The sequence below is a fragment of the Crocuta crocuta genome, unplaced genomic scaffold, assembly GCF_008692635.1.
Source record: "Crocuta crocuta isolate KB4526 unplaced genomic scaffold, BGI_CrCroc_1.0 scaffold586, whole genome shotgun sequence".
Lineage (NCBI taxonomy): Eukaryota > Metazoa > Chordata > Mammalia > Carnivora > Hyaenidae > Crocuta > Crocuta crocuta.
In genome coordinates, this window is record NW_027532407.1 from 1,861,309 (window position 1) to 1,875,012 (window position 13,704).

A 13,704-nucleotide genomic window follows, 5' to 3' on the forward strand; every position below is an offset into this window, starting at 1 on the left:
CCGCGCCGCTCGCGCCTGGCCCCCGCCCGGCCGCGCAAAGTTGATTTTTCCTCCCAAGAAACAGGAACAAGGGCTGCCCGCAAGCCCGAAACATTCCAGGTTCTGTTGACTCAGTGGTCAAAGGCAGGATTTGTGTCACCAAAAGTAGGCGATGGTGGTTTGCAAAAGTAGCTTCTAAACCTGGAGAAAGCCCCTCCTGCAAGCAGTCCCGGTTGATGGAAATTCTTTGTGGTTTCCAACCCGTCCTCGGGTTGAAGGAGCATTTCATGGGGAGCAGTTTATGCGTTAGCGACCTACTGTTTGGATTAGGCAAATACAAAGAGTCAATTATTCGGGACAGCCAGGGTAGGGGAGCTATGGTTCTGGTGTCCTCGCTGTGGCTTAAGCTACACAGAAGTTGTTTTTGCAAGCGTGGACACTTTGGAGCCCTTTTAAAAGCCTACTCCCCACCTGCCAAAGGAACGTGGAAGGCCCTGGCTCTGCCCCGAACTGAGGCTCTCTAAGGCTTCAATTGTGGCATTCATCAGCAAGAGGGGAGGGGCGACGAGACACCCGAAATAGAAACTATTCTGCCCACCGTTGATTAACACAAATGAAGCTCCTTAACAAGGAGGGACCCTAACCCAACACCACCGGAACTTAAGCTCTGAAGAAAACCTAGAACCTACTGACTGCAGACCTACTATGTGTGTTAGACACATTCAAATACGTCTGCACTTGAAATCCTCACATTATACCTATGAGAAAGGCCTTCTCCCAGTCTTTGGTGGCTCTTCCTGAACTATGTTAGCATCTTTGAGCAGTTTCATTGGTTTGTTTTTTAATCAGTGACACAGTTGTCTTCCTTTTGGGGACATCTGTTTGGGAACACTAAAAGAAAAGTCTCCAAAATAAACCTCATCAATTACAGAATCCCTTAAGTCTTCTGCTTCTCAATTTAGGGCCAAGATTTCTCATGTACCTTTCAGTTTTGTACTTCCATTTAATGATAATCTTTTTTTAAAGTGTCTTGCAAGTTTTTAAGATAAAAGTTCCCAGTGTAACCCATATGTTGGACAGGCACCATCTTTAGGATATGACCAGAATGCAATTTTATTTTTGTCTTTGACTGTCCCCAAGCTGAAATTTATTCAGTTTTTCTCCTTGCCACTGGGTGAAAACTTGGGCACTAACAGAAAGCCCTATGGTCACTTTAAATAAAAAAGTGCAGTCCAGGACGATACGCTTTTCAACAACTCAATCTTCATTCTGGATAGTTCTGCCCCACCATCCCAGATTGAGCATGATTTCAGGCTGGGAACACTGGTGTGAGCTGCTCTGGCTCCTATCAGCTCATATGATCCAACTGCGGGCTTCTCTCATCTCTGTTCAGTGACACCACACTGGTGTTCTGAGATCGCCATGCTGGGAATACTACACCACAGAAATAGGCAAATGCACCAAGGCAGGGCTTTTTACCTGGCGAAATGGTGTGCTGATTAAAAAATAGTGGCGTACTGGTTAAATATTTACCAGCACAACATTGGGCCAAGGTCTACTGTCGAGGGAACAGGGTGTGATCCACTTCTTATTTTACTCCATGGCCTTCTTCCTTCTGAGGCTCCAAGGCCTTCCAAGATTGGATTGTAGGGAGGGCAAGAGAATCGGGAACTGAAAGTTCCTACTGGACTGGTACTATCATAAGCCCTGAATGTGTTCTAGGGCTGACTCTCTTTCTCAGTGCTTCTCTGTGGCTTTACCAGAGGCTTCCCTGCTTGGGGCCTTTAGACAGTGTCTCCCAGGAGGCCAACAGTGTTCTTCTGGTGTGCGTCTTACACCAGTTGCACCAGCATCACCAGTGGCAGAGTTTAACTGCAGATTCCTAACTCTGCTCAGAACTTCCGAACAAGAACCTCTGGGAGGGGGGACTCGGGAGTCTGCATTTTAAGCAGCACTCCTGTTACGGAATCTGGTCTGGATCACCCGGCGGAAGAACCAAGTGGCCCTCGGAGATCTTGGAAGGCAGGAGGTTTTTTTTACACCGGTGGGCTCAGAGGAGATCATCCTCCAGAGGTCTGAGCCCAGAGCATTAGCAGAGGGAACAATTTATAGCGCGTGACTTCCGCCTTCCTCATCAGTCAGGGACAGGTGTTTTCCTATTAGTCCTGTAGGCCACCTTACAACAGATGTTCCTTATCACGCCCCACTGCAGTGACTCTGACGCCCCTGGTGTTTAGGAAGCGCTGAACTACATCACTAAGTGCCCTAAACCTGTAAGTCTCTACAAGGCCATGATCCCTAAAGCACAATGTCCATCATTTCCCTTTCCTGCTCAAAACCCTGGAAAAAAAATGGCTTCTAGTTGCCTATTGAGTTTGTGAAAGGTGAAATTAAATGGGGTCATTTATGTCAAGGGGTTTTAAAATGGAGTCAGGAGGCCATTAAGGAGATAGGCCTTATCACTAGTGGAACCATGAACTTTTGAATTGAGCCAAACTGCAAATATTCCAAGGGCTGAGCCCCAACACCTGTAATTTGCTCCCATAAGAGAGCTTGCTTAGTGAGAGCCTTAGCAACCAATTATATTCAGTGAAGACTAGCTTCCTGCCACCAACACCAATCAAAAACCCTTTGTAGGGGCACTGGGTGGCTCAGTCACATGTCGGCTCAGGTCATGATCTCATAGTTTGTGGGTTCGAGCTCCTCACTGGCAGTGTGGAGCCTGCTTGGGATTCTCTCTTTCTCTGCTCCTCCCCCATTTCTGTTCTCTCTCTCTCTCAATAACTAAACTTAAAAAAAACTCTTTGTAAACAAGCATTCCCTTTTTGCTTTAAAAATCCCTACTTTTGCTCCCTAATGGGACACTACTTGGGTTGCTATGAAAGTCTGTGTACCCTGAATTGCAGGTCTTTGATCCCTGTGAAAGCACACTCTTGCTTAATTATTGCCTCCTGACAATTTTAGGTTGACAGGTAAAATCTAAATCCCCTGCCCAAGGCTTTCACACTTCCCATAACCCAGCCTTCCCATTCCCGGCTAATATTATTCTCCCTGTCCCTCTTCAGCGAGCACATTCCAAATCACCCTCCATGCTCTGTCCCATGTGTACCTCGTGCTTTCCCGCCCTGACCCTTTCACTCCACCTCTCTTTGTACTGCCCTCCCCTCTTTTCTCTCCACATCTGACCCCAACTCCAAGGCTCACCCCCATGAAGCCACCTTGAGTCCTGCTGGTCACAAGTCACTCCCGTTTCCTCTGAATCCCAAAATGCAGGCCTTTAAAAAATGGTGACGTGTGCTAAAATGCCTTGCCACCCTTATTATTTGAGTTATTTAATAGGAAAGTCCATGAATAAAAATTGGACTCCATAATCCCCCTGGGAACCCAGCCCTGTGTTCAATCATTCTACCAAATAGTCCTTCCTTTTAACCAACTTAAATACTTCCTGCTGCACTTCTGTGTGAAAGCTGCCCCCTTTTAAGCACCAGCATGAACAAAATGTTCCTGGGAGGAGAAAAAAACGCACACATTTTTGAAGTTTAGCCAGACCAGTGAGTGAGCTGTGTTTCTTTAGCTCTGCACACAGAAAATAAGTCTCCTTGTTGACACAGGAACAGCTCTTCCTGTTCCCATGCGTCTAAGGCTGCCTCACTCTAGCCTCATTTGATACTGGGAAAAAGCCCCAAACATCTTGTACTTGCCGGGCATCTATATTAGCCAAAGTGCTGGGTGCGATTCAGGTCTCTGCCTGCCAATCACTTAGGAGTTAGGATGGCTTCCATTTCAGTGCGCCCAGGAGTCACCCTTTCTAAGGGCATTGGAAATAAGCACCAATTAAATTCCACTCTCCTGGGTAGAGCTCTGGCCAGCACAGACCCAGCTACAGCACACAGTTAACCTCAAAGCTCTTTTGGGTAACAGCACCTGCCCCTGCTGACCAGTTGGGGTGAGTTAATCTTCATGGCCTAACACTAGGTTCAGTTTCTAAAATTGGATCTGAGCTCAGGGGGCCACTGGGATGACAGTTTCCTTAGGGCTAGTTTAGATTACATAACTCTGCCCTTCACCTCTACCCCAAATCTAGTGACTCCTACTCGTCCTATGACTCAGGGCAAATACCCTTGAACTCCTGAAAATGGGTTAGGTGCTGTGGTGTGCATGCACCCCATTAATCTGGACGAACTCCCTGCTTTCCTGTGTATGGTGGCCTGTAAACTCCTGATCACAGGGTCCGGTTTCTATTCTGTTGTATCCCCAGCTTCTGGCACGCTGCTTGGCACACATAACCATTTACTGACCGAATCAATCTCCTAAAATATCTTTGGGGACCCTCATATAAGGGTTATTTATTCCTTAAATCAACAGATCACAGGAAGAAACAATTCAGTCAGGTAAACACAGCTCCACCGTTTGGTACCTTCCCTGACAGACCAGCAACACTCAGTAAATGTCTGAGTGGTTGCTTACAATCTTGATTCATTCATTCATTCAGGAATCGATCATTCAGTCCCAGAGAAATAGTCTTAGTCATCAGGTTGCACGTGGGTGGCGAGGCAATGAAGAGTCTCAGTGGGCCATCATTTCAGTATCTGATCAACTACAACAAAGAACGAGAAACCACAGCGCTGTCTACTAATATCCTTCCCCACCTCGCAGATACTCTTTCCTAATGCCCTCCTTTCATCTGCTCTGCTCACAGAAGACAAGAAGTCCTCTGGCAGACCATCCTCATACCCTGCATGTTTCTTCCTACTACAGATGAGCCCTGGGGCAGAGACAGAACCTCTCTCATTTTTCTGGAGAACCACGCTCTGGGGTGGTGTGAATCCAGGCACTCCATGGCCTGGCATCTAGAAACTGTGCTCAGCATTGTAGTTTCTATGTGGCAATTGTTCAACTATTGAATTTATGGCCCTTTGAGACCTTCAATTAGTTTACTCTGCCACTTAAGTGCTAGGTGGAAATCAAGCTGTATAGGAGGTTAAAACTATTTCTGGTTCATTTCTGAATTTCCCACCAGCAGTTCTGAGTGGAGTGAGCTTTCTAAACTCATTTTCTTCTTTCCCCTTGAGATAATCTGTCTCAATTACCGTCAACAGATCCACAGCCTGGAACTATGTCAAGTCCAATGTTCATCATGGCACCCGGTATATATCTGACAGTGCTTGGTATCAAAATAATAGCTATCACATATAGGATTCGCCACATGCCAGATAATACTAAACACTTTAATATATTAACATTTTAACTCTCATGACTCAATGTGATACATACTAACATTACTCCCATTTTACAGATTAGAAAACTGAACACAGGAAGGTTAAGCAACTTGCTAAAAGTCTTATATCTTAGAAATGGTAGAAGCAGAATTCAAGAATTCCTAATCCGGACTCTTAGTATCTAACTGCCTCTACTATTATACAGAGTGTATAGAACCGGAGACTGTCATTGACAATGACAATGCCTCCACAATGACAACATGCATTCTGAAGCCTGCTGGCATCTTCGAGGGAGAGTAAAGATGTTACAGACTCTTCTTACACCAATGAAAATAAGCATGCCGTGACCTAAGGCTTCACACATGCTGACATTGGCACAGGCATGGCACCCTGGCCCCTTCTCTCTCATCATCTTCCCATTTTCAGAAATACCGTTTTCAGGACTATCCAAAAACAAATTTATGTTTTCCCTCTCTCACAGTCTAGGATGAAAAATCTTGTAACCCTTTCCCCTAACCTCTCTTCAGAGTCATTGTTTCCTGATGATTAATTAGTTGATTCATGCAATCAGCAACCTAGGCACAGATTCACGAGGAGACATTCTGCCCTTCTGAAGCCACAGCCTCCTTGTGATCTGCACATGGATGACTGCTGAGCATCTCAAATTGCACATGTTTATTTTTTTATTTTAGAAAAAGAGAGACAGCATGCAAGTATGGGAGAGGGGCATAGTGAGAGAGAGAGAGAGAATCTTTTTATAATGTTTGTTTATTTTTGAGAGAAAGGGGGGGAGAGATCAAGCACAAGCCAGGGAGGGGCGAGAGAAAGAGGAGACAGGATCTGAAGTGGGCTCTGTGCTGACAGCTGAGAGCCTGACATGGGGCTTGAACTCACGAACCTTGAGATCATGACCTGAGTCTAAGTTATGGGCTTAACCTACTGAGCCACCCAGGTTCCCCGAGAGAGAGAATCTTAAGCAGGCTCCCATCCCCCTGGGATCATGACCTGAGCCAAAATCAAGAGTCACTCAACCAACTAAGCCACCCAGGTGCCCCCAAAATGGACATGTTTAAAACTGAGCCCGAGAGCATCCACCACCCGCATTCCCCCCAGTCAGCTCCTTTTGCCACCGTCCCCATTTGCATTAATGGCAGCAACATCCTCCAAGTTGCTCTGGCCAGAAATCTGGAATCACCCCTGATTCCATTCTCTCTTTCTCCATCCAATCCCTCAGGAAATCCTATTGGCCCAATCATGAAAATATATCCAGAATTTGATCACTTCTCCCCATTCCTCTGACCCAAATCCCCATCAGCTCTCACCTGGATCACTGAAATAGTCTCACTCCAGCTTCAACCCACAAGCTCCCCACCCCAACAGCCTATTCTCAATCCTGCAGCCTGAGGGCTTCTTTTAAAACAAATCAGATCATGTCATCTCTCTCCCCACAACTCTCCAATGGCTTCCCATCTCACACAGAACAGAAGTCAAAATCCCAACTATGATCTACAAGGCACTGCATGGCAACCACCCCTTTCCCTCAACCAAGTGCACTGGGCTTCAGCCACACGACTCTCCTGTCATCTTCACATCCTTTAGCTATGCTGCTACCTCAGGGCCTTTGTGCCTGTGTGGGAAGGAAAGAGCTATCCCAGCTACATCTCCATAGCTTGCTCCCTGACCCCCCTCAAATCCTTTAGAAATTATTTTAGTGAGACCTTCTCTGACCACCCTATCCCAAATGTCAGTAATCTGCCTTTTCCTGACTTTTCCTGCCTTGCCTTTTCTCATGAGCACCTACTGGCACTTGATATACTATGTATGTATGTATGTATGTATGTATGTATGTATGTATCTGTTCATCATCTGCCTTTCCTACCGGAGTGCAAACATTTCTGCTGTTTTGATCACTGATATATCCCCTGCCTCAAACAAAACTTGGGCTTTAGTGGGCATTCAGTAAATATTTGTTGGGCAAATGAACGCATGGAGACAGCTACACAGGTGTGTGGTTGAAGGGCACTCTGGGTAGTCTGGACAATAGCTACTACGAGAATTGAGAGGTAGAAGATCACTTCCTGTAAGGGCAATCACAGAAATGTCAAAGAGTACGTAGAATCTGAGTTGGGCTCCTAAACATGAGGAGCCTTTGGGCAGGTGTAGGCGGTGGGGAGAGCATGGCGTGTGAGAATGTAACATGAGCAAAAGCCCGAAGTAAGTACCCACAAGACACACTTGGGCACAGTGTGTCTGGAATGGAGGCTCCTAAGGAAGACAATGCCAAGAGGTTAAGCTGAGGAGACTGAGGAAGCTTCGCATGCAAGCCAAGGAGCGTGGGCTTCCACGTCCGGCCTCACTTCCCAGTTCGTGTGTCCACGCCGTGACGGGAGCTGGCTCTGCAGCCACAGCATGTCAAACACCTGATGTGATCACAGGGCACAAGGAGAGCAGATACCAGGATTTCTTATCAGTCAGTCATGTTTACTGACCATTCACTGTTCTCAGAACCTGTGCTGTTAACTTACTGTTCCCAAGCACAGAGTGGCAGCTTCAACCCAAACATCAGAAGGCTGGGACTAGGGTGTTTAGCAATGACATATTAGCATTATAAACAGAAAACAGGACAAATTGGAATTCTTCTTATAGTCAATGTTTTATGATTTTTGTTTTCTGCCATTACACATAGATGGCTGAGACTCAGCAAATTAGAAAGCAGGCCAAGTAAGTATTGCCCCAAATCTTTAAGCAAATGCGATTTCAAGAGGGGGCGTTCAGTAGAACATATAATTAACTTCCATGCAGCTGAAAGATAGTTCCCAACCATTAGACACTGTGGAACCACAATATATTTCTTTGGAGCCACTCTTAGTATAATAAAACTTTTATAAAGAGGACTGGGATGTACTACTAAGTACAGGGTAAGTTAAGAGGAGTTGAATTTCCCCTTAGCAATCCTTTAAAATTATAAAGCTATTCAGACCACATCCGAACAGCGCTGTCTCCCACTGCCCGTGCGTGCCTTTGGAGCCCGTGTTCTTGCCACCCTACCTAAAAGGAGACACTCAACAGCATTTCCTAGTGACCCTCAAAAAGCAGACTCACATCGACACTGCTGTTGTTAATCTAGCTTTTTCTATTATTTCTCTGGGAAAAATGCCAAACAAAGGACAAACGATGCTTGTTAAAGTGGAAACGGAAACGCAAGGGGGAAGCCATGCAGCACATGAATCTGACCGGGCGGCAGCAATATATTCCTGTGGAAATAAAGGAAGACCAACCAAATGAGAAAAGCAAAGGCTGTTTGTTCAGAGCTCGCTGTAGCAAGGTTGCCAGCCTCTGTCACTTGCATTCTGGCAGGGACTCAACGGCAGGCAGAGGAGAGGGTAAGTTTTATAGTGAAACAAAGGGAAGTCTTCAGGTGCACCCAGATTGGAGGCTGCTGGGGAAGCTAGAGGCAGGCTAACTAGAAGCAGGCCGTCCTATGTGGTTGGTTAGGGGGTGCATATTTAGCTTTCTCTGATTGGTCCTCAGTTGAAAGTGGAGATAACATAGGGCAGTTGTCAGTGATGAATCAAGTTCTGGCCATTTGGGGCTGATTGTTGCAGGGGTTAGTGTTTAGCTTCCTGGATTGTTACTAGAGATAATAGTCTGATTTCTTACAAGCCTGACCTGTAGCAGGCTGCCTTCCTGGGTGTTTTCTTGGAAAGCATGGGTTGCCTCCCTGGGGAGGCTGGTGCAAGATGTAGGTCAGAGTTCTATGTTTATATATGGTCTGGCCACTGTCTGTACCCTCGGTCTCTGATTCCCCAGAGAGTTCGCATCTCTGGAAGTTTCAAAACACCTCTTCAGGCCCAGACACATTATCCTGCTTCTCCTTACTCCTTCCTTCTGCTTTCCAGACCGGCCCCTCACCTATGGCTCGGCAATGTGGATTCTTCCTTCATTGTGTCGGAACCATCCTTCCTACCTTGCCTATGTGAGCATGTGCTGTCCTTTACACTCAAAACCACTCTGAAACCACCTGATGACAGGCCTCCCCAGAATGTTCCAGTTCCCCTTCTTGCTGAAGTGTTCATATGTCATTCATTTTACTTATCATATGGTGTTAACATAAACAGCAGTGACCATGTCCTTTATCCAAGACTGTCGAGGGGCTGGGATAGTGCTGCACCCAGATAGGCATATAGCAGAGGAATGACGCTGATGTTGAAGACCTTTGCATTAGGAGAGTGGGAAGCGGCCATTCCAATCCACCAGTCAAGACAGTTTCCAGTAACCTGTTTAACTTCATGTGGTATCTTTCCTCAGGCCTTCTTTCCTGTTAAATTTAGGGACACAGCAAACGCATTTCAGAAGTGTGTGCATACTATATGTTTGGGGGGAAAAAAGTTTCCTGGCTCTGTTTGAGGAGTAGTTATTATATATGCATATCTTATCCAGCTACTGATTCAATTAAATTCTCACTTATGATAACTGTTTTTTTTTTTCCTAAGAGAGAGAGAGCACAAGCGGGAGAGAGGGGGAGAGGGGGAGGGAGAATCTCAAGCAGGCACCATGCTCAGTGCAGAGCCTGACATGGGGCTTGATCCCACAGCCCTGGGATCATGACCTGAGCCAAAACTGAGTTGGATGCACAACTGACTGAGCCACCCAGGCACCCCACTTATAACTATTAAGTTAAAAGTCATAAGGCAATAATAAGAATGAACTAGGCCTCTCCACATTCATAATCTGAACAAAATAAACTGGGGAGGTATCATGAAGGCTGATATAACAACACCCCGTTCTAACCATGCCCATTACCTAGACCCAGATTGACACCTGGAACACCTCAGACCTCACCAATACCCACCATGAAAGCCTGATGTGGCATGAGCTTTTGTCCAGTTTCTGGTACCAGACTCTAAATACATTCCATTCAATTAAAAATAAATGAAGTTTGAAAAACATGTCCATTATTAAACTTTCAAATACTTACATAGTCAAAGTCAGTCACTGCTGTTTTAAAACAGCAACAATACATGGACCAGTGCCCTGTATTGAGATAATATTTGTCCAAGTTATCTGGGTCCAAATTCTGACTACAAAAAAGAATGGTCAGGAGGACCATTATTTATTTATAAACACCAAATCTTAAAACTATAAAACCACCCTGTTAATTTTTTAAGTTCTGAGCTTTTGCTCTGTTTTCTTTATCTCCTCTGAAATCCTCCCTTGGATACAGAAACCTCTCTGGAACTCAGCCAAGGACCAGAAAGAATACAAATAATAAATACCACTTGTCATTTGCATTATGCTTTACAGCTTATAAATCAGCTCATATACAATGAAGTCATGTGGACCACAAATTACGGGTGAAATATAATCAAACATCTGTGGTGTTCTGTCTCTTAAAAAGGTATGAGTCTTTATCAGGGTGTGGGCAGACATGGGAATTTGCACAAGCTGTATCACAAGCCCATAAAAGTGTAACACAATCTAATAAAGTTGTCAGTGGGCCTATCTCCCTGAATCATATGAACATGTTCCATCCAGCGTACCCCACAAAATGGCCAGGTAATTGCCCATAGTACCAAGTAATAATACAGGATGTCCAAGTCAGCCTTCCATGGCTACTCCCTTCCCTGACCTAGACAAAGATATTAAGTTCAAGTTACTGCTGGAGACTCTTCAGGCAATTGCCCAACTGCCCCCAGATAACAAATTATTTCCTTCTCTCATATTGTAACCTCTGGTCAAACAGGCTTTTAAAAGTCTTGTGCTGGTTCTTTCCATTCTCTGCTCTGTGATGCCGGGGCATCACTCTGTAGCCACGCCTCTTTGCCAGCTGCCTCCCTGTTTGGTTCTGTCGGTAGGAGGCAGCAGGAGGAGACTTGGAAGTTGTTTACTTCCAGTTCCCGAGTGTGACCATGACCACACAGCACTCTTCATCCCAGCAGCAACAACGGTTTCATCTTCAACTGATCATCATCACCCCTCCCTGCTCGGAGACTCCCACACTAACTGGCCAGCATCCCCTCCCCAGAGGTCTGAGAACCAGCTCAGCAGAGCCTTCCTCCAAGCTTCTAAGTTTCAAAAACTCCCAGCCTTTGACTTTTGTTACCCCAGCCCTAGGGGTGATTGCCGTGATTCTTACCTCTATGAAACCCTGGTGTTCCCTCTTTGCCTTTTCTCTTCCCTAATAACCTAACAATTCCTCATATTAAGTTTTTCATAAAAATGCCTGCTATGGTTTGTCTCCTGATTGGATTCTGACTAATGCAAAAGGCCAGTGAAGGAACTCTTTCAATCTGATTTCATATAAATTCTCTAAGAACACCACTGCTGGCTCTGTCTTCTAGAAGGTCTTTACACGTCTCTGTTAATTCATTCTCCGAGGCCAGGAACTGGCCCTCAGCTTGGTAGAATCAGAATTGGCGATGCCAGCAGGTGAAAGCAAACCAGGCCTTCAATTCACTGTCATAAGGAAAGAGACGTGCAAGTCAGCATGACCACAAGTGAGCCGGCCTCAGTTTCATGGATGTCAGAAGACACAAAACTCCTGGATCAGAGACAAAGGCTTTCTTACTCACGGCGATAGTAGTAGCCAGAGTGTCAGCAGGGTGTCAGCCCCAATTATCACAAGACACTGAGAAGAGGGCTAGGTGACACGTGTACATGTAGTGGGTTGAGTTAGAGGAGAGTAACTCTAAGCTTAGGGAATCTAATTCTTTTACAAGGTGCAGTAAGCTTGCTTGCCCTGTGTTTCAGAGCTAGTACGTCTTTCAAGGCCAGTCATTATACAAACATTCTTTTTGTTATTATTGTGTTTTCTGTTATATCAATTAACCCGTTTATTATAGGATAGCAATGCTTCAAGTGTGGAGCTTCTACTGGTCTTTCACCTGCTTCAGTCTTCTGATGGCCGGCTTTATTATGACAGCAGAAGTGATGTTGTGGGTCCAGGCACCACCCACTAAGGTTTTCATGCAGGAATCACAATGCCAGATCCCCACAGCTCATCTTTTCATCTTGGTTTTGCCACAGAAGGAGCAAGTGTACTTGGCGTGCTGGCTTATTTCAATCTTCTTCACCATTTTCCGGAGGCAGGTACCATAATGGGTCCCATATTTACTGACAATTCTGACCTTCTTGGTGCATTTAGCCATGTTGCCGCAAACTAGGTCTGAGCCTAGAGAGCTAAACATTCTTGAAAAGACAGTCCAGAAGAAAGGAAACACTAGTGACCCTGGGAGAACTCAGCATTCATCTGAAACTTGCATGTAAACATATATTTACATAAGAATAATTAATTGTATAATTGAATTGCCTATGTTTCCACACCAGTGATTCATCTATAGGACCTAGAATGGTTGAGTCTTTGGGTCAAGGTCTCTCCTTTCTTATTTAGTGTTAATATGTCTCTTTGAATCTACTTTTTTCTAAATTATAGGGCATCAAACCCTTTTCTCATTGACACAGATGTAATCTGGATATATATTGTTACCCCAGTCCTGTTCCGGCCAGTCACTAAAGCATCCTGTCTCTCCAAAATGAACGTACTTGGGGCGCCTGGGTGGCTTAGTCGGTTAAGCATCCGACTTCAGCTCAGGTCATGATCTCACGGTTCGTGGGTTCAAGCCCCGCGTCGGGCTCTGTGCTGACAGCTCAGAGCCTGGAGACTATTTCAGAGTCTGTGACTCCCTACCTCTCTGACCCTCCCCTGCTCACGCTGTCTCTCTCTCTCTCTCTCTCTCTCTCATAGAAATAAATAAAAACATTTAAAAAAAAAAAATGAACGTACTTTCCAGATGTTACCCAGTATAAGGTTCTACTATATGGAAAAGGCAGTCATGTTTGCAAGTAGTTAAAAATTACCTTACTCTCCTTTGGTACCATCTATCCCCAATCCCAAAAACCACTTTAGAGATCTAGTTTGAACATAAAATTGCTTTCTGCTGTTCTTCCTTAATATAGCACTAAGGAAATATATCTTCTATCCACAGAGCCTATCTTTATAGTACACATTGGCTTGTAGGATCTTAGGAAAAAGTAACACCCAAGATATTAGCAGACTGAGATTCTTGACTTCCTAGATCAATGCCAAACATGAGACTATTGCTGGTGCCTGACATATATAAGAAGCACTCAATAAATAGTCGTACTGTCAGGGCTCTGGCAAAAAGCAGAAACGAGTAAGTCCGTTTGTACAAAGCAGGGAGTTTATTATAAGAATAACTCTGTCTTCTAGAAACCCACAGGCAGGAATTCAGCCAATTTTGGAATGCCCACCCTGCCCTTGCTGCTGTTTGTATATGTGACCCCTGCTATTCACGCAGCTACTATGCCAGGTATAGTGTTTGTGTTGTGCCTGGAAAACAATAGGAAACACAAACTGATCAGCTTTTTTATAGCATAAGTCCCAGGGCTTATAGTCTAGTAGAGAACACAAATCAAGTTATCACACAAGTAAATATAAAACTGCAGGTACGTGGTGCTGAGTGTGTAAAAGGGGAGAGCTTGGCCT

General features: G+C 45.1%; 1 pseudogene; it reads right to left on the reverse strand.

The window, feature by feature from the left end:
- Positions 1-12,067: 12,067 nt before the first annotated feature.
- On the reverse strand, positions 12,068-12,346 carry LOC144243662 (large ribosomal subunit protein eL43 pseudogene; annotated as a pseudogene).
- Positions 12,347-13,704: the final 1,358 nt, after the last annotated feature.